Here is a 23,994-nt window from a genome sequence, read left to right on the forward strand (position 1 = left end):
GGGTAGAGAGGAAGACAAGAAGTTAGGCAAGGAAGATAATAAAAGAGGCAGAAGAAGGAAAAAGCGGGAAAATGTAAAGTCAATTAACATTTGATTTTAATAACTCAAGAATTCAAACGATAGTTTTGAAGGAACAAGTAAAAAAATATATTGAGCAAAGCTGAGACGGGAGGATCAAAGGTTCCTGGCCAGCCTCAGCAACGTAGGGAGGTCCTCTGCAGCAGATGTGGACAGCCCACTGTGCGGCCTCTCCTACAGAGGGAGTGATGGCACAGGGTGATTCCTGGAGCCCTGGGGAGGTGCCCTCTGAGGGCTTCTATCACTGGCAACCCCAGGAGCAGAGGGGGCCTGAAGCACCAAGCCTCAGACACGGCCTTAAATCCACAGGTCCAGGCACTGCACAGGGAGGCATGGGGGCCGCAGCAGCCCTCGGTAGCACTCAAAACCAGCCCCAGCAGCAGGAAGTGCTGCTGATGCTGCAGGAGGGCGAGGTGTGAGAATTGTGATTAGCCACTGGAGCTGGAGATTCAGCGCACCTCTCTCAGTAATGGATGCCAGTCATTCTGGCTGTACAAGACTTGAAGAGCATGATAAACTTGACCTCATGGATATTTCTAGAACGTTGCATCACAGACAGTCTAATAGGTCAAAAGCAATTTACAACAAACTTCAAAGATTAAAAATCATAAAGTACATGTTTGACCACAATGCAATTAATTAAGCTAGAAATCAGTAACAAGTTATAACTAAAAAATTCTCTCGTGTTCTTGAACTAATAAATACATTTCTAAATTTTTTGGAAGATATGGAATGATAAACTGGAGATATGTGGAACTAAATGAAAAATAGAACACATGGAAACCTGAAGATGTAGATAATGCAATACTTGAAGAATAATGTTTGTTCCTAAATGCATTTGTTTGATAAGAAGAAAAACTAAAAACCAATGAGCTATAAGATCCATTTTAAAAATTTTGGAAAGGAAGCCAAGTGTAGTGGTGCATGAATGCAATCCCAGTACTTGGAAGGCTCATACAGAAGAATCATGGGTTCAAGACCAGCCACAACAATTTAGCAAGACTCTTAGCAACCTAGCAACACCCTGCTTCAAAATAAAAGGGCTAAGTTTGTAGCTAGAAGGCAGAATGTCCCTGGGATCAATTCCCAGTACCAAAAAGTTGAGAAAGGAATTGGAATAGTCAATTAAATCTAAAGGAAGTAAAAGAAAGGAAATAATGACAAGAACAAAAATTAATAAAATGAAGAAGAGTACAATAGATTGACAAAGCCAACATGGTTTATGACAGCCCAGAGACCATTGTGCTTTTTATAGTCTGCTAAGGCCTTTAAAATTGCTAACCTAATTTTTCAATCTTTTTATTGAAAGTAATTCACCTACCGTAAAGTTCACTTAACTAAAGCATGCAACTTAGTCATTTTGGCATATTCAGAGATGTGTGCAGCCATAACAGCAATCTAATTTTAGAGCACTGTCGTCCCCACACAAGGGAACCTTGTACTCTTAAGCAGTCACCCCCAATCCCATTCACTCTTCCCTCCTTTGCTTAGCTTTTGGAAACTACTAATCTACTTTCTTTCCATAAATTTGCCTTCTTTTTTACATTTCCATAAATGGAATCTTATAATATATTGTCTTTTATGTCTGGCTTCTTTCACTAAGCCTTATTATCTTCAAAGTTCATCCATGTTGTAGCACATATCAGTAATTCATTCCATTTTAGAGCGGAATGACATTCCATTAGACGGTTATACCATATTTTAATTTATCCATCCATCAATTCATAAACATTTGGCTTATTTCTACTTTTTGGCTCTATAATAAATAGTGCTGCTGTGAATATTCTTGTATAAGTTCTTTTTAGGTGTACATTTTTATTTTTTCAAGTTATTAGAATACATATTCTGGATATGAGCCCCTAATTAGATTTATGATGTACAGATATTTTTATCATTCTGTATAGGGGTTATTGTTTCATGTTTTCATGGTTTTGTTGAAAATACAACAAAGAAGTTCTTAGTTTTGATATAGTCATAAGAATTTTATAGCTTTAGCTATTACTTTTAGGTCTATGATACACTTTAATGTTTACAACAACTCTAGAAGATGTATATTTTTGTTAGGTGCATGCCTATAATTCCGACATTTGGGAAAATGAGACAGGAATATTGAAGGTTTTAGGACTGCCTCAACAACAGTGAATCCTTGCTTCAAAATAAAAATACAGGGCTGGGTATATAGCTTAGAGGTAAAACACCCCCGGGTTTAATCTCCATTACCACAAAAAAGATGGTTATTTTTATCTTTATTTTATATGAAGCTTAGACTCTAACAATCCCCAAGACTAAATTAATATGTACTGAAGGTGGAGTCAGATCTAAATTTCAGAACAATCCCAACATAAAGTTCATTGTACCAAAGGCCCACTTGGCATTTCTGTCTTATAAAGTCTCAGTTATTTTTAAAGTACAAAGCATGCCCATATTCTGTGATCAGATGAGAAAAAAAGTCATTTTATTCAAGGAAGTGCTCATTTAGGAATTGCTATTTTATTAGATGTTGAGATTGTAAAAAAGAAAATAGTTTGAAAAATATCTTCTAAAGCTAGTGTTCATTCGAAAGACATGAGAATATATATCAGAAGGCCAACTGGACTCTTTAAAGCATGGTTAATGAGTCTCGTAAAGCACTTCCAATTACATTTTATTTCTTAGTTAAATGCTACAAAACTATTAAAATATGCTTTTCTCTTATAAAACTGGCAATATCACTGATACTAACGGAAAGTAAATAGATATCTTTAACCAGGTGTAACATGAAATCGTGTAGCTGTCCTTTCCTCTGGTTGCAGAAAACTCAAATGCATCCCAAATGAAAAATAACGATTGGCAGAAAGTAAGAAAGTAAGTGGGAGCAGGGAATGGTCACATGATTTTTGAAGGTGAATAATCTAAACAATATTTGCTTATGGGACTGTCGGGTCTGAAGAATAACTGAATGAGATGGCCACCAGGGAGGGAGATTTGGAGGAGAGTTCAGCTCTTCTGACAAATAGCTACAACCTGGGTGGCTTAAACAACAAACACTCATTGTCACAGTTCTGGAGGCTGAATGTCCAAAGTCAGGAGCCAGAAAAATTGGCTTTTGGAGAGAATCTACTTCCTGCTTTGCAAATTGCTACTTTTCACTGTGTGTGTGTGTGTGTGTGTGTGTGTGTGTGTGTGTGTGTGTGTTAGAAAGAGAGAGAGAGAGAGAGAGAGAGAGAGAGAGAGAGAGAGAGAGAGAGAGAGATCTAGTATCTCTTTTAGTGTTTTTTTGTTGTTGTTGGTGCATTGTATTCCAAATTTTAATGGGTTACAAGATGGTAAAAGCATACATGCACATACCACCCCATTAGCCCTTCCCCAGTTCCCACCCCATTCCCTCCCTCCTTCTCATGCTTGGCTTACTGATTGACTCTGATATGTTTGCTAATGTACATTAGGGGATTCCTTCTTCCCCCCTCTCAACCTTCTCAGTTAGGTCTCCTTATTTGCTCATGTATGGTTTCCCCTTCCTTGTCTAGAGTTCCTCCTATGACCTTTTTTCTGCCTAGCTTCCGCATATTAGGGAGAGCTTTCGATTTCTTACTTTTTGTGACTGACTAATCTCATTTAGGATAATGTTCTCCAGTTCCATTCCTTTCCTTAGAAATGATGTAATTTTGTTCTTCTCTATGACTGAGTAAAATTGCATTGTGTAAATATCCCATAGTTTTTTAATCCATTTATCTCTTAATGTACATCTTGGCTGGAATTTCCATAAGGTCCTGAGGCTGACCTCAATACTGTGAGCTTTCTGTCTCAGCCTCCCAAGTACTGGGATTACAGGATGGTGCCACCATGCTCAGCTTCTAGTGTCTTTTCTTATAACAGCACTGAACACATGTATAAGGCTCTGATGCTATGACCTAATTATTTCCCAAAGTCCCCACCTCTAATGTTATCATATTGGAAGTTAACATTTCAACATATAAACTTAGGGCAAGTATACAAACATTGAGTCTATAGTTGTTCAGTACAAGGAAGAGAGAGAGGGAAAGACAGAGAGAGAGAAAGAGAGAGAGAGAGCAAAAGAGAGAGAAAGAGAGAAGAAAGAAGAGGAGAGGAGAGGAAGGAGAGAAGAGAGATGCAAGGGTGATGATTGCTTTCCTTGGTACAGAAATTCTTATCTGAGCCCTTGTTCCCTGATTTGGAGATGACCTAGGAATTTTGTAGCAGTTTATATAACACTCAGAATAAACTGAAACTCACCCTTCCTACAGATCTCTCAAGAGATAAGCTGCAGTACCTGAAACAAAGAACCCCACTGGAAGAAGACTTTGGCAGCAATGGAGGGGGCGGGGCCTGGCATGGTGACACTACATATGCATTAGCCAGCATGGGAAAGAACTTTGCTTTTGGCTTACCAATGCATGAGCAGCATAATATGAGGATGTAACAAAGTTCTTGAAAAAGAACTTAGTGAGTTTCTTGAAGTACCTTAGAGCAGTGACTGTCAAGAGTTTTGTGTTACTGCTGTTTTTGTAAGAAGTATGCTGATTTTCAAATAAGATCTTTCTCAGATCTCCCAATATTAATGAAATAAGTGAGAACAAAGGCATGTCTGATCTTAGTGGTAAAACGTGGCCTGGAACTGCAAGAAGCTCTGTCTTCCTCCACTTCTAAGATAATTTTTGTAAAACAAATGTGAAAACTCCTGCTGCTCCAGAGCAATTACAATTTCTTCTTTTTAAAAAGGCACAAGAAACTAAAAGGTGAATCAATACGTGGGACTGAATGAAACTGAAGAGCTTCTGTGCAGCAAAGGACATTATCAAGAACCTCAACCAGAGCCAACAGAATGGGAGAAGACTTTTGCCAACTACTCCTCTGATCAGAGACTAATATCTAGAATATACAAAGAACTCAAGAAACTCAGCACTAACAAAACAAATAACCCAATAAAAATGGGCAAATGAATTAAATAGCCACTTCATGAAGGAAGAAATTCAAATGGCCAATAAATGCATGAAAAAATGCTCAACATCACTGGCAATCAGAGAGATGCAAATCAAAACTACTCTGAGATTTCACCTAACTCCAACTAGAATGGCAATCATTCAAAACACAAACAACAACAAATGCTGGCAAGGATGTGGAGAAGTGGGAACTCTAAAACATTGTTGGTGGGATTGCAAATTAGTGCAACCACTTTTGTAAACAGTATGGAGGATCTTCAGAAGAATGGGAACAAATCTACCATTTGATCCAGCAATACCACTGTTGGGTATCTACCCAAAAGAAAAGAAACCAAACTACCAAACTAATGCATGTGTATCTATGTTCATAGCTGCATAATTCACCATTGCCAAACTATGGAACCAGCCAAGATGTCCATCAACAGATTAATGGGTTACAAAACTATGGAATATGTATACAATGGAATTTTACTCAGCCATAAAGAAAAATACAATTAAATTATTTACAGGGAAATGGATGAAGCTGGAGGACATTATGCTAAGTGAGATAACTCAGTAACAAAAAATAAAAAATCAGATGCTTTCCATAATAGGCGAAAGCTAGGGAGAAAAAAGGGTCATAGGAGGAACTCTAGATGATGAAGAAGATTCTATAGATGAGCAAATAAGGCAACATAACTGAGGGGATAGGAAGGGGAAAGAGAGAAATTCTCTAAAGCACATGATGTACTTAAACAAATATATCAAAGTCAATCACTAAGCCAAGCATGGGAAGGAGGGAAAGGGAGTGAATGGGGCAGGAATTGGGTAAGGACTTACTGGGCGATGTGTGCATGTATGCCTCTACCATCTTTTATCCCATTAAGATGTATGATTACAATGCACCAATAAAACATTAAAAAATTAAAAACCCATTGAAATGCTTAAATGAAATAGTGGAATTAATAGACGGTTGCTTTGTTGTCTGTACGACCCGAGATAGCAAAAAACAACAAGCTAGTGACTATGTATCTCTTCTCAGATGAAAACACTAAATAAATAAACAAAAAAGTAATCAAACTGTTATGGGTGAATTGCCTCTTCCTAAAAGATGTTGATACTTGACCCCCACTATTTTAAACTATGAACTTTCCGGGAAATAAGGCCTTGGCGGAGATAATCAAATTAAAACCTAGTTGTTGCAGTGAGTCCAACATCCAATATGAACATGTTCTTACGGAAAGGGGAAGTTTGGACCCAGAGAGAGACACACACGGAGAGGAAAGACTACCTTGCAGGGAGAAAGCCTTCCATAAGCCAAAAAGAGCCTGAGGTTATCAGACGCTAAAAGATCAGACTGAGGCAGATTCTCCCTCAGAGCCCTTGGAAGTGATGTCGGAAAGAAAAAAACAAGCAGATAGAAAGGAGACAGACTGGAAAGAAAAGTAAAATATAACTTTAAGAACCTGGAGCTGAAGTGCTTCAGCCTTTAATCCACAAACCAGTTCTCTTTCCTAGCCCTGACTCAAATTCCTGGGAAACCTGTAGATCCTAGAGTTAACTAAAAGAAACTAGAATTTCCCTGTGCATTGATAACAAGACAGAGACGATATTTTGAGAAACCTATAATTTAGGATACTCCAGCTTGTCTGTCAGTCAGCTAATGAGGACCCCAATCAGCCTGAGGACCCTAAGGCTGACCAGACCACCAGAAAGTGCCTCGGGACTACCAGACTGAGATCATCCACCCTGAAGCTGACCTGAAGCTACCAGACCAGCATAAACTGTCCTTGGGAGTTTATTCTATGGGGCTGAAATCATTCTCACACACCTCCTCTAGCCCACTCCCTCGTGAACGTCCCCTATAGGAAGAGAAACCTGAGCGCCGCAAAAGGCCTTCCTCATCTTGAGGTGGCCGGCATCCTCTCTTGAAAGTGTATTTCCTCCCCTTTCTCTAAATAAACCTCTGTCTGCGTCTCTAACTTGTGCGTGCTGAAATTCTTTTCTGTCATGTTAGCCAAGGACCCTACAGATCCTGAGTTCCTGAGCTGAGAACGCACCTCAACAGAAGGAACCAACCCTGCCAACAACTTTATTTCAGACTTTTGGACTTCAAAATTGTGAGAAAATTGATATCTGTTATGTAAGTCAACCAGGTTTTGGTCCTTTGCTGCGGCAGCCCTTGAAAAAATTAACACACAAATGAAGAACAAATTCAGTTGGTACCTGAAATGTCTGAGTCTAGGGATATTGAAAAAGCATAGTAAAAAACAACAACAACAACAACAACAACAACAGACACTGTATTTTCTTCAAGAGGAAAGAACTTCAACCTCAGTGAAATCCCTCTCATTTAGCAGGCATTGGGCAAGATTTGATGTTTCTTATTATCTCACCTAAATCTCATAGCAGCACTAAGATATTTACTATTAACTCTTTTTTTTTTTTCAGTACTGGGAATGGAACCCAGGGACATTTTACCCCTGACCTACACTCCCAGACCTATTTTTTATTCTTTATTTATTGAAACAGGGTCTCACTGAATTGCAAAGGACCTCACTAAGGCTGGCTATGAACTGTGATCCTCCTGTCTGTCTCAGCATCCCGAATGTTGGAATTACAAGAACTCAGTTCTTATGGATGAGGAAATTGAAGTCAGAGAGAAAAATTTATCTTGTTGAAGGTCATACTACCAATAAACAGGTGATGAGTCTGACACCAAAAATATAATAATAGCTAATATAACTGAGCACTTCCTATCTCCAGGAGGTATTTTAAGGACTTTATATGTGTTAACTCATTTATCATTCACAACAATTCTATGAGGTAATGTCCATGAACATGGGCTAATTCTCATTTTAGTCATTTTCTAAAATTTTTTTTTTTTTTGGTGGTACTGGGGATGGAACCCTTCTGCCTCTGGGCTCCACTCCCAGACCTATTTTGTATTTTATTTGGAAACAGGGTCTCTTACGCCAGTGAGGCTGGCTTTGAACCTGCGCGATCCTCCTGTCTCCACCTCTCAAGTGCGAAGATTACAAGCATGCGCCACCACTCCGGCTAAAAATGTTTTTTTTTTAAGCAATTATCTTCAAGGAATTTTCTCCATAAATAGCTTTCAGATCTTTCTTAGAGTCATTCCTATAGTTCTGTTACTGTTGCATCATTTCTCATTGATTATTGGTGGTAGAAACGAATACCACTATTTGTAAGTTGTGTAATATTGTGTTTATAATGTAGATCCTGGATCTACATTACCTGCTGTTTCACCTCTTGCTTTATGACCTGGGGCAAGGAATTTGATCCCAGCCTGTGTTTCAATTATTTCATCTGTATAATAGAACCTGTCTTATATGATTGTTAAGAGAATTAATGAGTAAGCATATTTAAATCACATAAACAGGCCTACCTTATAATAAATATTAACTTTCAACATTATTATTTATTGCTACCGTCCCATTTTACAGATGATAAAGTCTATAAAACATAACTTTTTGCCTTTTAGCCAGAAGAAACCTAGGATTTCAAGTCAGGCAGAACTGGATTTGAGTTACAGTTCTGTCAGACATTCCTGCCATGTGACCTCTGCAAAGTTTTCTAAGCTTGGATATCTTTGATTGGGAGATTTTAACTTTGTTTAAGAATAAACACAGTTGTGTGTGTGTGTGTGTGTGTGTGTGTGTGTGTGTGTGTTTTATCGATTGCTCTAGAATATATATTATAAGCAAGAACAGTTAACAAAATGACTGCAATCTAAAATTTCAGAATTATTTTGCATTTCTTGTTTGGGTAGAAAATGAAAGAGAGAGAAAGAGAAAAAAAAACAAAAAGCTTTTTTTTTTTTTTTTGTATGTTCAACTCCTATTAATTCACCCATCAAATATTTCCTTAGCACCTTCTCCCTTTAAATATTTTTCTGGTTTGGGCCATGATAGTATAACATATTTCATACAAATCTAAATTCTGTACAAGTAACAAGGAACGTAAGAAGAACAGCTATTACTTTTAGATTCTATCTTCTTATTGATCTCTAAGTATGTGTTAGTGATTGATATTTCATATATTTTATTAATGACTTTCTATAATGATTAAAATGTCTTTTACAAAACTTGATATCTCGTCAAATATAAATAAGAACAGGTTTTTAGTGGGAGGGAGCTATTGGAGATTAACTAGGGAATTCTACCTCCGATCCACACCCCAAGCTCTATTTTTTTATTAAATTTTGAACAGATTTTGCTAAGTTACTGAGGGTCTTGCTGAGTTGCCAAGGGTGGCCTTGAATCTGTGATCTTCTTGTCTCAGCCTCCCAAGTACTGAGATTACAGGCATGCACCACCACGTCCAGCTGAGGACATATTTTAACATTACAAGCCTTCCTACTGGGTTTTCTCTGTCAGGAAGACAATATCATAGCCAAATAGCCAGGTATTTATGTCATAGACAAGATTGCATAACCAACTTATTCCTACTGGGATTAGCAAATTGATTCCAGATCCTTGGCTTTTGATTCAGCTGCTTCAATTCTTTCATATCAGGGTAACTATATAAACTAAGCACATTCAGAAGGACAAAGTTAATTCCCTTCTTTTTTTTATTTTTATTTTTTGGTGGTAATGGGGTTTCTGGAAGCCCTTGTACCTCCAGGCTACACTCCCAGACCTATTTTATGTTTTTATTTAGAAACAGGATCTCTTAAGCCAGCGGCTGGCTTCGAACCTGAAAGATCCCGATCCTCCTGTCTTAGCCTCCCAAGGGCAGGGATTACAAGGGTGTGCCACCACGCCTGGCTGTTAATTCCCTTCTTAAAGCCACATGCTTATTATAGATTACATATCTTCCTTATTCAAAGAGAGGCCTTATTTTACTCTCTTACTTCATCATGGGCTTAAAACAGGAATTAAATGGGATAGTGTATGCACTGTTCTTAGCATAGTTGCTGGCAGTGGGAAAACAAGAGATCTTATCATTAATATTTCCCCAAAAGCCAAATATTAACTTTCTATCAGAAGGAAAAGAGAGAGGTAATTTAGTATTAGCAGTCATGACCTTTTGGTTTCTTGGGAAGCGTTTCTTTCTACTTCTCTATCATATTTTGTTTTTTAAGTTGGTTGGATATGTCAAAGCTATTAGCTATTCCCAAAGCTTAATTTCCATAGTCTTTTTTTTCCCCAAAGAACAAAACAGTGAACAATAGTATTAATAAAAACAAAAAGAAAAAGAACAAAAGATATTTGAAACAAGGTTTGACAATTTGGTTACCAAACATGCAGTGTAATCGATTCATTTCTGAATTGAGAAAATAAATGCCATTTTTTTTACATTTGTCTACATTTGTTACCCAGAAAATCACACAAAAACCCTGGAGCTAACTCTGTGGGGAGCCATTCAACCATCTCACTTTCATTACTTTTGGAGAAGTTTACAACTCTGTCTCCTGAATTACAAACACGAGGGAACAGATGGTATAAAGAAAAGTTCTACAGAATGATAATTTCTGTCATTTTGAATCGGCCCTTCAAAAAGGACTGCAGCAATCTCTGCTTATATAATCCTAAACAAACTATGTATGTATGAAAACATATATTTAAATTCGATATGTGCTTTGAAAGGATTTTGAAATGGCTTATAAAGATTTTCAAAAAGAATAATAAAATTAGAATAGAAAAAATAGTGATATAGGGAAAGGGCCATTTCTAATTCTCAGCCATAGATGGATGTGGTGGTGCATGCCTGTATTCCAAGTACTTGGGAGACTGAAACAGGAGAACCCCAGGTTGCAGGCCAGCACAAGGTAACTTGGTGAGATCCTATTTCAAAATAAAAAATAAAATAGGGCTTGGGGTGTAGCTCAAAGGTAGAATATCCCTGGATTCAAGCCCTAGTACCACAAAACAATTAAAAAAAAAAGAAATCTCAGGTATATCCTGGTTAGTTTACTTAGCATAAAAATATGTTCTAAACTTGTTTGAAGTGCAGGCAAAAAGGAGACTCATTCCTGGAGAGAAAGACATATTGGAAGCCTGTATAAATTGAAGAATGGAAGAAACAGTTACCAATGGCGATGGCTGCTTGGTGCTCTCTACATATCCCATCCAATGACAAACCCAGGAACATAAAGCCAAGGCCCCGTGGTGCTGACTTCCAGCTGCTCCACTCCACAGGGCCAGAGACTGCATAGCCAAAGACAGAGAAAAAAGGGCATTGCGCAGCTGCTCAAGGCAATGCCCAAGCAGCGGATCTGCTCCGTCCATCTAGGTGATGGGCTTTTGCTTTGTTTTGGCTAAAGGAAACAGACCAATTCCTTCCATATAATCAGAACCAGCCCGTATCATTTTTTTATTGATGCATTGTAGTCATACATCTTGATGGAAGCCCGTATCATTTTAACTGATTACCTGTAGTTGTCTCTAGTAGGAAGACAATGTGACCAAATAGTGTTATCCCACCTTTTCTCATTCCCTCTCCTCCCTCATGAAAGGGATTATTATTATTATTAGTGTCTTTTTTTTTTTTACACATGAAAAGAAATGTATTGTAGGGCAGTGGGTGAGGTAGACAGATTCATAATGACAGCAGAACTTCAGGCAGGTCTTCCTTTTGTTAATCCTCCTTCTTCCTCCTTGAAAGTGTCTGGTTCCAGGTGAGAAGAGGTGGGGAGAGCAAAGGGTCCAGGAGAGGAGGATGTCTGGCTCTTTAACCAGCTTCCTGGGAGCCTCATGCACAGGTGCATTTCACTGGCCAGAACTTGATCCCAGGGTGATTCCAGGTGGCAAGGAGGCCTGAAGAAGAGGGAATTTTAAAATGAATACTTTGAAATTCGCCCTCCCCTCCCTTCATTTGGGTATTTGGAAAGAAAGAAGAAAGAATGGCTTTTGGTACTACACAGCCTTTGGCTACTTTATTAAAAGACTAAGGCATAATACCTCCCATGAATTTCAGGAAGGCACAGTTTGGGGGGAAGTAATTTATAAATCTCCTTTGTGTTTTTATAAACAGACTTTGTTTATTAGAACGGTTTTTTAAAAACTGGTGTATTGCAGTCATATGTCTTAATGGAGTACAAGATGTTAGAGGCATACATGCACACATCACTTTAGCCCTTACCCACTTCCCACCCTATTCCCTCCCCTTCCCTCCTTCTCTTGTTTGGCTTAGTGATTGACTTTGATATATTTGTGAATGGACATTGTATACATTAGGGCATTTCTCTTTTTCCTCATCCCATCACCCCAGTTAGGTCTCCTTACTTGCTCATCTAAGGTTTTTCCTCCTTCATCTAGAGTTCCTTCTATGACCCGTTTCTTGCCATAATATCAAGGAAACAGCATCAACATGATTTGTCGCTGTTAATGTTGACCCTGATCACCTGACCGAGTATTTCCACTATAATGTCCACCCACCCCAAATTTTCTGTATAGTATTCTTTGGAAAAAATATGCACAATCCATTCTTGGAAGTGGGGACTTCTATTTCTGCTCTTTGAAGACAAAGTATTTACAAAACAATATTTGGAATGTTTTTGTCCTTTTGTCCTTTTTTAAATTTTGTTGTTACTGGGGATTGAACGCAGGGGCATTCTACCTAAGTGTTGCACCCTCGGCCCTTTCTTTTGAAAAAGGTTCTTATAGGTTGTTGAGAGTTTCACTGTGTTGCTGAGGTCACCTTCCAAACTATGATCTTCCTGTCTCCTCCTGTCCTGTATCTAAGTACTAGGATAATAGGCATGGGCTTCCACACCCAGCTTAATATTTGGAATTTTTAAGATGGTGAGATTGGCACAAGCTTGTAATCCCAGTACTTGGGAGTCTGAGACAGGAGAATTGCAGGTTTGTGGTCAGCCTCAGCAACTTACTGCAACTTAGTGAGACCCTGTTTTAAAAAATAATAATAAAATAGGGTTGGGGGTGTATCTCAGAGGTAGAATGCCCCTGAGTTTAATCTCTAGAAACACACACACACACACACACACACACACACACACACACGTGAGATTTGTCTCTTCTCCTTTATTTCTTCTTTCTTTCCTTATTTATTTACTTACCCATTTATATAAGTCTGGACCCCTGGATATTTATTTTACAGTCTGGCTTATAACCCAGTGCTCTTTATTTTGCTGTTCAATTGTTCCAGTTTGGGCCATCGGGAATTCTTTCAATTGCTTACTGTGCCCCTTTGACATATGTAAGTCTTATTTATTTGCTTTTTATCACTTTCTTACTTTCTAGAACTAAAAGGTACTCCAGGATCATCTCATTATTTCCCACCTGTTACAGCATCTCATGCAGATCTTGAGAAAGCTCGACTAGGGGATCCGCAATGGCGTAGATCCCCCATGAAGTATGTCTAGCATTATAACTAAAACTGATGGGCAGCAGCTTGTGAGAGCCTCAGGCAGCAAACATTTTTCCCAAGGATAAAGTTTGGGCCAAACATTAAGTTCAAACTGACCTTAGTTTGGGCCAATGTATAAGATTAAGTTTGAGTCAGCCTTGTGAAGTGAGACAAAGCATACTATGATTATTTAAATGTCTGACACCCTGCCCTGAAGTCTGTAAATAATAACTTTTCCTGTCCTTGGAGATCCTGCTTGCATGGCTATGCCCTTGCTTTTTTTCTGCCAAAAAAGAAAGTATAAAAATTGTAACAAATCCTGAATAAAATGGAGAAGCTTGAATCTGATCTCATGTGGCAGTTCTTCTCTCATTCGACCTCGGCTTCCTCTCACCAACACACGAACCTCGACTCTTGCTAGGGCTGGACCCCGGCACCCACCTAGTTCTAAAATTAGACATTTTTTTTCAAGGAAGAGAGCAGAATTTTTAAGTTGTTCTTTCTTTCTTTCTTTCTTTCTTTCTTTCTTTCTTTCTTTCTTTCTTTCTTTCTTTCTTTCTTTTCTTTCTTTCTTTTTGTAGCACTGGGGATTGAACACCCAGGGGCATTCTATCTCTGAGTTATACCCCCAGCCCTATTTTTTATTATTTATTTTTGAAACAAAATCTCACTAAGTTTCAGAGGGCCTCACTAAGTAGCTGAGGCTGGCGGTGAAACTGTGATACTTCTGTCTCAGCCTCCCAAGTACCGGGATAACAAGCATGTGCCACCATGCCTGGTTAAGACATTATTTTTCTCACTGTTAAAACTGAGATAAGTGGTACAGTCTGGGACCTACCTCACTTAAGTTTCCAGTCTTTGCTAACAATAGGATCAGTGTAAGAATTCCAGGTTCTTTCCATTGGACCATGATTTTTATTTGTTCTTTAATACATTTAAGGTTCATACAGAAATTTCAAATAAGTATGGACTTTCAAAAGTCCTTAGTATAAACCAGGTGTAGTGAACCATGCTTGTAATCCCAGTACTTGGGAGGCTGAGACAGGAAGATCTGGGTTCGCAGCCAGCCTCAGCTATGTAGTAAGGCTCTCTGCAACTTAATGAAATTTTATTTCAAAATAAAGAATAAAAAATAGGACTAGAGGTGTAGCTCAGAGGTAGAATGCCCCTGGGTTAAATCCCCAGCATTCCCAGCAACACACCAACACACACACACACACACACACACACACACACACACACGGTCTTTAGTATAGAACTTCAGACCTTTCCCTAAGAATTGTGAAGATGTAAATGTTAAAACCTAGTTAAAGTCACACTTTGGGGGGGGGGAGAAGAAACATTATGAAAGCATTGATTATTTATGGGGAAAACTTTGGCTAATTCACCAGGAAACTGTCATTTCTCAGATAATCAGGATTTCTACTGTAGGAGTCTGAGCAGATATTGAAGTAGGAAGTGGCCCCTGAAGGGGAAACAATCTCTGCCAGTGCCTCAGGGGCCTCCTATCAAGTCAGAGGGACTGGGATTTTACCTCAGGAAGCTGACTCTCTTCATGAGCACCCAGGACTTCTGGACATGATGCCTAGTCCTACAAAGAACTTATGGAAACTCTTGGGGGCGTTCTAAAAATGACTCAAAGGCTTTAGGATCCTTTGGACCAAGGTTAGCCTTTTGAATCAAATTGGTGATTACAACAAGTAATAACTGTGTGGTTGAAAGTCCTTGGACATTTTGAAAGCAGAATGCACACATCGGAACAGTACCTTGAAAAGACATTAAAACTTCATGCTGGGTATATAAGCAAGAAGTGTGCTTTTCCTCTGATTAAAACTCATTACTGCTCACATCCTATGATTTGGAAGCAAAAAGCATGTGTCCATCAAAATGGACCAGTGGGATTTATCATCCTAGATTCTGTTCCCCATTGATTTCTTTTCTTCAAGAAATTCCCTGGGATGCTGATCCAAAGTTCACCCAAGGAAGCCCTGTTCTTCTATTTTAATTATTTCCTTCCAGCAGTTTATTGCTATATTAAATATACATTCTTAAGAAGTCCCCTGCACACGGGCTGTTTTCCTCTCTTGTGCATGGTGTTTGCTTACTGCTTGTGTGTTCGGAGAACTCACATAAAAACAGAATCAAAACTGATGATAAATCATCTGAATCATCTCTTGTGGATAGCTTCTCTTTTATTTTCTTCCATGATTTCATCACGAACAAAAGACCAGATATGTTAACATTCTTGATAAGCATCAACATTCTTAGGAGGCACATCTAGAGCTGTGACTGTATATAATAACTGCCCTAGTTATATGTGAGTGTGTTCGGTTCTGTCCTTTGCCTCTGGGAGTGTTTAGCAATGGGCCTTCATGAGCGCTTAGAAAGCACTTCCATTGGTTAAGGTCCAATCAAAGGACAGAGACCACACTGGCTGTTTTTATAAGAGAGAGAACTTAGTATAAAGGATTGTTAGATATAAAGAAGTGTTAACTAGCTAACTAATAAGTCAAAATTGAACAGTTTGGTATCACTTTCAGCAAATGCAGAAAGCAGCTACCCTCCTGGGCCAGGGAAATAGAAGCACAAGGTGGACATTACTAAAACTTAGAAGCTTGAAGAAGAGCCCCTGCTCAGCTGTGACTCAGATCTCTGCTCAGCTGGTTCTTGCATTTCTGTGTTTGGAGATGGACCCTACAGACCTGAGATCTGTGTCTTTGGAGAGGGGACATTGACTGATCATCCTGGAGTCTCTGGGTGGCCCAATAACTGTGCCTCTGTGAATGCTGCAAAAGAACAACCATGGGCAGGGATGAGAGGACACGTTTCAGGGTTACGCTGGCAGGAACCTGAGCAGGGAGGTCCGATTGTGCAGACTGGTAATTATGCGAATTGGTCCTGGAGTCAGAAGGACTGCCCAGCTCTACCACTATTCAGCTCTGGGACCTTGAGCAAGTTACTTGACTTCTCCTAGCTCAGAATCACCATACCTAAAGTCAGGCTAGTATTCTAGATCTGAGGAACTAGAATGAGTTTATGTAAAGTGCTTGGCCAAGTTCCTAGTGCATAATCCCTGAAAGCAGCTATTGCTGCTATTGTTACTAGGAAATGCAGGAGGGTGTAAATTAGTAGTTTCCAACCTAAGGTGATTTTGGTCCCAGAGGATATTTGGCTATGCCTGGAGATATTTTTGATTGTCATGACTTTAGGGCAGTGTTACTAAATACCTAGGCCACAGGTACTGCAAGACAACCTAAAATTCACAAGGGATAACAAATAATTATCTGGCCTCAAACGTCAAAAGTGTTGGGATTAATAATTTCTGGTTTAAGTAAAAACAAAATCTGTAATTTAACTGAATAGGCACATTTCAAAAGAAGAAGTACAAATGGCAAAAAAAAGCAAAAAAATTTTTAACATCATTGGGAATCAGGGAAATGCAAATCAAAACTGAACTGATATTTCATCTAACTCCAGTTAGAATGGCAGTAATAAAAAATACAAATAATAACAAATTCTGGTGTCTGCAAGGAAATAAGAACTCTCTTACAACATTAGTGGAATTGTAAATTGGTGCAAACACTATAGACACCAGTATGAAGATTCTTCAAAAGACTTAAGAATGGAACCACCTTATTACCCAGCTGTACCACTCCTCAGGACCTTTCCAAAATAATTAAAGTCGCAATTCCATAGGGATACATGCATATCCAGGCTTATAGAAGCACAATTCACAATACCCCAATTAAGAAACCAACTTAGAGGCCGGGCGTGGTGGCGCACACTTGTAATCTCAGCATTCTGGAGGCTGAGACCTGGAGGATCATGGTTCGCGGACAGCCTCACATACTTAGTGAGGCCCTCTGCAACTTAGTGAGACCTGGTTTCAAAATAAACAATAAAAAATAGGGCAGGGGGTGTAGCTCGGAGGTCAAATTCCCCTGGGTTCCATCCCCAGACCCGCAAAAAAAAAAAAAAAAAATCCAACTTGGGTTTCTGTCAACAGATGGATGGATAAAGAAAATATGGTCTATACACAAAATGAAATTTTATTCAACCCTAAAGAGGAACAAAATTATGTTATTTGCAGGAAAATGGATGGAACTGGAGAAAATTATGCTGAGTGAGATAAGCCAACCTCAGAAAGTCAAGAGTTGTATGCTTTCTCTAAAATGGTAGAAGGTACAGAGAAAACAGAAACTAAAGCGATTCCAGATAAATGAGGAGAGAAACCAGTAGAATAGCAGAATAGGATTGGGAGAGAAGAGGAAAGAAAAAGGAGGCCTGAGGAAGGGAACAGTTTAAATAATATTGTGTCCATATATGAAGGTGTCACTACCAATCTCACTAACATGTATATGGAGAGAAGAGGGGGGATGGGGTCTGATGTGCAGGGAAATGCACCATGTGGTATGTGCATGTATAAATGATTCACTCTGAATCTTATCATGGTGTGTAAATCCAATGCACCATTAAAAAATATAAAACAAGAATGGGGAAGAAACACTGATTCAGAGGGAGGGGCTTTCAGGGAAGGCAGGAGTAATCTGAGCAGTGTAGAGGAGGGCCAGGAAGAGTGAGTTCACTTGGATGAAGCAGAGTAGGAAGGGCATTCCTGCAGAAGGTAGCAGCAGTAGAGGCTTGAAGGTATGACCTTCTTCATTACTAAGTTGCACATTCAAAACTCACAGGGAGAGTGGGAATGTCAAAATATGAGTCAGAATGGGAATGTCAAAATATGAGTCTTCATTCAGGTTGCCTCTCACAGAAGTCTTGCATACGAAGAGCAGGTGTTTCTGCAAGCTGCATCCTGGCTCCATCTGTCCTGTCCATCGGCACGTCCTCACAGCCGGCACCACAGTGTCCAAATGGCCTCAGATAATGGGACAGAGACACAGAGAATACTGCTGCCTTTCCAGAGTCCTGCCTCTTAACATAATTTCATAGAGAAATGGCTTTCTTAGGAAGCCATCATTCTGGCTAAACCATGGATAGTGTGGGAAAATCACCTAAGCTTTGGATCCCATACTTGACCTTACTGGGTAAGGCTATGTAATATATAGATTGTCAGAAAATTATCATAGTTTGAAAGAATGAAGAAACACTCAATAAGGAGTCAGAAGATGGCAGGGATTGCACACGAGGAGCTATCAATAAACTCTGCTATCAATAAACTGCCTTTATTGAATAAGTCCATGTACATACGTTTGCTATAGGTTTCCTTGAACTGAAAATAAGGTCACTGAAGAAATGCTTGTTGAGGTTAATTTGTCAACATTCCTTTTCTTTTTTTCCTTCTTATCCTTCTTGTGTCCCTCCTCTGTATTCTACCTCTGAATTACATTCCCAGACCTAATTTATTCTTTATTTTGAAACAGGGTTTCACTAAGTTGCTGAGGGCCTTGCTAAGTTGCTGAGGCTGGCCTCAAACCTACGATCCTTCTATCTCAGACTTCCAAGTACTGGAATTACAGGCATGTATCCTCACACCCGGCTTAAGGTCTACATTTCTAAGACTTTTTATTGGTTCTTTCTTTTAGGAGTCTAAAATTCTCAGTTTTTTTTCTGTACTAACATTAGGAAACACTATGAAATTTGGCTTTGTTTTGAACCTGCATTTCCCTGCCTTTCATGAGGGCAGTGGATTCCTTTGTTCATGGCTGTATCCTTAGAAATAAAAGTAATTCCTTTATCACAGTATATACTCAATAAATATTCATTACGCATTGAATTATCTGATAATTTAAGGTGGAAATGAGAGAGAGAGAGAGAGAGAGAGAGAGAGAGAGAGAGAGAGAAGAGAGAGAGAAACATTTGAGAATTCAGACTAAAGAGAGAAAGAGAAGCATTTGAGATTTCAGATTAGAGAGAAGTAGAATAAAGAAAAGTGCATAGAGATATTACCTGAGCCAAGTCTTGTGGTTTGAGTAAGAGCTTAAGAAAAAGTGAGGGAGAAAATTTTCTCAACAGTATTAGGTAAATACAGGCTCAAAGGACATAGAAGAACAAAGTTTTCATTGAAATCACAGATATTTTGGCTATGGATGGATATAGGGTATAGGAGCTAGACATCAGGAGATAATGGAGGGAGTGAGGTAGAATGGAGCCAGAAAGCCTGTGTGCCTGCTGGGATGGGAGCAACCACAAAATTGGGACAAACTTGAGATGTGGCAAAGCTTTTCCTGGAAGCAATGAGGAGAGTAACTGGGGATGAATAAAAGGCAGGGAATCTCAATAGAAGACACAAATCTTCCTTTGGCCAAGAAAGACATAAGGGAGAAAAGAAATTAAGGTTTATTTATTTATTATTTTGGTACTTGGGATAAAACTCTGGGTCATTCTACCTCTGAGCTACACTCTCCAGTTCTTTTTATTTTTTATTTTGTAACAGGGTATCTTGCTATGTTGCTGAGGGTCTTGAGTTGTTCTCTCTGAGTTGCTGAGGCTGTCCTCAAACCTGAAGTCCTCCTGTTTCAGCTTCTCAAATACTGGGATTGCAGGTGTGGTCAACTACACCCAGCTAGATTAAGGTCTCATTAATCCATTAGATGTGAATTGGGTGAGGTATACTAATCACCAGGGGCATTCCTGCTTCCCAAAGACAGCCATTTTAAATAATTTCAACACTCAAAACACCTTGAAATAGATTCTTTTGCTATAGACCATATAGTCTGTTAAACTTAAGTAAAATAAAAGATTTCTTTATTTAGATTATATTTCATACATTTTCTTAGAAATCTCAATAATTTAGCCGGGTGTGGTGGTGCACGCTTGTAATCCCAGTATTTGGGAGGCTGAGACCTGGAGGCTCGTGGTTCATGGACAGCCTCAGCTACTTAGTGAGACCCTCTGCAACTCAGTGAGACCCTGTTTCAAAATAAAGAATAAAAATATAGGGCGGGGGGGTGTAGCTTGGAGGTCAAATGCCCCTGGGCTCCATCCCCAGACACCCACCCCCACACACACACACAAAAGAAATCTCAGTAATTTTATCATTATTCTTGTCAACAACATCATCATTATCAGACTGTCCTACAGGTGTTATATAATTATATGTGGAAACATTTGTTTTAAATGACTAATCACATCATTTTATCTACTATATTTTTTACGTCCAGAGTAATAATATTTACAATATAGTCATCTTTTTTTTAAACCAAGCATCCTGATAAAATTTCTCAGTATTTCATTATTTTGAGACTGAACATGTCTGTCTGGACCAAGACACTAATGTTTCTAATTAAAGTTTTTTGTTTTCCTTTCTCTTTAGCAAGTACACTTATGTCATTGGTAAGATCTCCTTACTGTCAGCTGGGCACTGTGGTATCACCTGTAATTCTAGTACTTGAGAGGTTGATAGAGTAGGATCACAGGTTCGAGGCAAGTGCAAGGTAACTTAGTGAAACTGTGTTTTCTTCTCTTTTCTTTTCTTCTTTTTTGGTGGTACTGGGGTTCCTGGAAACCCTTCTACCTCTGGGATACACTCACAGACCTATTTTATGTATTTTTTAAATTTATTTTTATTGGTGCATTGTAATCATACATCACATTGGAATGTAAGACTTGAGAGGATATACAAGCACACATCATCCAATTAGCCCTCATCCAGTCCCCATCCCATTCCCTCCCCCTCCCTCAATCCCATGCTTGTTTGGTGATTAACTTTGATACATATGTTTATGTACCTCCTGTTTTTTAAAGAGGCTCCATCCTCCCCTATTCCATACCCTCTGATTGGTCACCTTAATTGCTTCACTATAGGGCCCTTTCTATAGCTCGACTACTTCCTGTTGCCCCTTTCCTCCTATTATTGCTGATTAGCGGAAGCATCTGGTTTTAATTTTCTGTGATATTTCTCTGTGCATGCCGTGTTGCAAATACCAGTCCCACTCTTGACGGCCCCAGTTGTGGCCTGGCTATCCGGTGGACTGATCCAGACCTCACTGGCTCAAGCAGTGGCCTTGCCTCATGGGAGGCCCCAGTTCTGGCCTCACTGGCCTCAACACTGGCCTAACCCTTCAGCTGGCTCTGATCCCGGCCTCAAAGGCCCCAGCACCGGCCTTCCTCATGGCAGGCTTCGATGTTAGCCGATGGCCCCGGCATCAGCCTAACCCCTCGGCAGGCTCCGATCCCAGCCTCGAAGGCCTCAATAATGGCTTGCCTCACAGAAGGCTCGGATGCCGGCCGTTGGCCCTAGCACTGGCCTAACCCCTCGGCAGGCTACGATCCCAGCCTCAGAGGCCCCAGCACCGGCCTTGCCTCACGGCAGGCTCCAATCCCGGCCTCGCTGGCCCTGGCACCGGCCTAACCCCTTGGCATGCTCCAGTCCCGGCCTCAGAGGCCCCAGCACCGGCCTTGCTTCACGGCAGGCCCCATCCCAGCCTCGCTGGCCCCAGCACCAGCCTAACCCCTTGGCATGCTCCAGTCCCGGCCTCAGAGGCCCCAGCACCGGCCTTGCCTCACAGCAGGCTCCGATCCCGGCCTCGCTGGCCCCAGTACTGGCCTAACCCCTCAGCAGGCTCCGATCCCGGCCTCAGAGGCCTCAATAGTGGCCTTGCCTCACGGAAGGCTCCGATGCTGGCCAGTGGCCCCGGCACCGGCCTAACCCCTCAGCAGGCTCTGATCCCGGCCTCGGAGGCTCCTGCACCGGCCTTGCCTTGTGGCAGGCTTTGATCCCAGCCTCGCTGGCCCCAGCACCGGCCTAACTCCTCGGCAGGCTCTGATCCCAGCCTTGGAGATCTCAATAACGGCCTTGCCTCATGGAAGGCTCCGATGCCAGCCGTTGGCCCCGGCACCGGCCTAACCCCTTGGCAGCCTCCAATCCCAGCCTCGGAGGCCCCAGCATGGGCCTTGTCTCACAGCAGGCTCCGATCCCAGCTTTGCTGTGTCCGTCACTGGCCTCACCCCTCAGCAGGCTCTAATCTGAGCACCCTCTTCACCCAACTATTTGTCCCACATTCTCGAGGGTGCGTGGTGATAGTAGCATTCTGCCTCTTGGGTCATTACTTCAAAGGTTTCAGGTGTAATGCATCAGATCTCTGCCTCCCCTGAGTACTGGCCACTGCCATTGCCACTGCCTCCACCATTTCAAATCTTTCCCAAGCTCTTTTTCCACTCTGAATGTTGTCCAGTCTTCCTAAGCATGCGCGACGGTAGCATTCAACCTTTGGTGTAATTTCTCAAAAAAAAAAAAAAAAAAAAAAGGTTGGTAAGCTCTGATTTCTGCTTCTCCTGAATACAAGTCTCCACCGCCAACGCGGAGACCGCTTTCAGCACCGCCTTTCTCCTTGGTCTCCGCTAAACTCTCTCTCCTTACAGGTGATTGATGTCCACGATTCTTAACAATGTAGAGAAGAAGCAGTTCTCCTTAGCGGGGAATTTTTCCAATAATTCCAGTTCATTTGGATAAGTTTTGTCTGCATCGTCAGTATCCTGGCATCCACCACCTCCTTGACCCCTCTCTGATATTTTCCTTTTTTCTTTTTCTTTTCCTTTTTTACAGGGTCCTTCTGGGTGGAGAGGGGTTTGCCTAGGGGTGCCCTGCCAGCACCTGCCCACCCGCCCAGGGTTGGGGCCAGGGGGCCCGGACCACGGGGTCCTTCCGGGTGGAGAGGGGGGTCGCCTAGGGGTACCCCGCCAGCGCCTGCCCACCCACCCAGGGTCGGGGCCAGGGGGCCCTCCTATTTTATATTTTTATTTTGAAACAGGGTCTCAAGTCAGCGAGGCTGGCTTGGAACCTGCGCGATCCTCCTGTCTCTGCCTCCCAAGCACGGGGATTACAAGCTTGTGCCACCATGCCCGGTGAAACTGTGCTTTAAAATAATAAATAAAATAGGGCTAGGGATGTTGTTCAGAGGTACATCCCTGGGTTTAATCCCCAGTATAAAAAAACTACCTTCCTTATTTTGCCTTACCATTTTAGATATTATCTTGTCATGTATACCTGTCTTTATATCAAGAAGGAGAGATTAACCATAAGGGCTCGGGTACCATTCACACTGTTGGATGCATTATTCACTTTTTATGAGGAAAGGCAGCAAATGTCCTTCATCATGTTTGTAACTGTGATGTTCTTACAATAAAAATGGCAAGACCCCTTTGCTATTTAGCAGAATACATGTTCTTCCTGCAACTACAGATGAGACACAAAAAACACTGCTGAACGGGTAACAAAGACGATCACATCATTAGTGCTGAGTTCCCTCATTACTCCACTGTAATTAGTCCTCTAATTACTTTCAGCTGCTACTAATGAGCTTCACCGGTGGCAAGAAACACATCCTTAGGTAAGTACACTGAGAAATACTTTTCAGGTCAGCAGAGAGGGTATGTTGGCAGGTTTATTGGCAATAAAAGTCCTGGGGGCTTTTTTTTCCTGTGGATACAGTGAATCATGTGGAGCCTCCATCAAATTGCTCAACCTTACTCTACATTTTTGGTTCTAGTGACATCAGTTTCCTCTATTTGGGGCAAAGGGACCCTCAATCTATAGTCTAAGTGCAGTCTAAGTTAAATTTCATGCAGCTCACAAAAATTTGGAAAAGTAAGTTTTAGTAGAAAACAATTCTTCTTCCTGGCAGATATCTTAAGCGCACATATTCAGAATTATTGTGTAAATTCTTTACAGAATTGGTAAGACATGTAAAGAAGTATGAATAGTCTT

At 40.6% G+C, this 23,994-nt stretch overlaps 1 pseudogene across 1 annotated transcript in view; it reads left to right on the plus strand.

The window, feature by feature from the left end:
- The first annotated feature begins 224 nt into the window (after window positions 1-224).
- Window positions 225-23,994, plus strand: part of LOC308258479 (oxysterol-binding protein-related protein 9-like) — a 29,555-nt pseudogene continuing 5,785 nt past the window's right edge. The window contains exons 1-4 of the transcript in view: window positions 225-491; window positions 15,946-16,210; window positions 20,602-20,621; window positions 23,574-23,617. The product of the transcript in view is annotated as an oxysterol-binding protein-related protein 9-like (transcript). The remainder of the gene's footprint in view (window positions 492-15,945; window positions 16,211-20,601; window positions 20,622-23,573; window positions 23,618-23,994) is intronic.

Source organism: Muscardinus avellanarius, assembly GCF_963383645.1.
Source record: "Muscardinus avellanarius genome assembly, chromosome: 1".
In the NCBI taxonomy this organism is placed as follows: Eukaryota; Metazoa; Chordata; class Mammalia; order Rodentia; family Gliridae; genus Muscardinus; species Muscardinus avellanarius.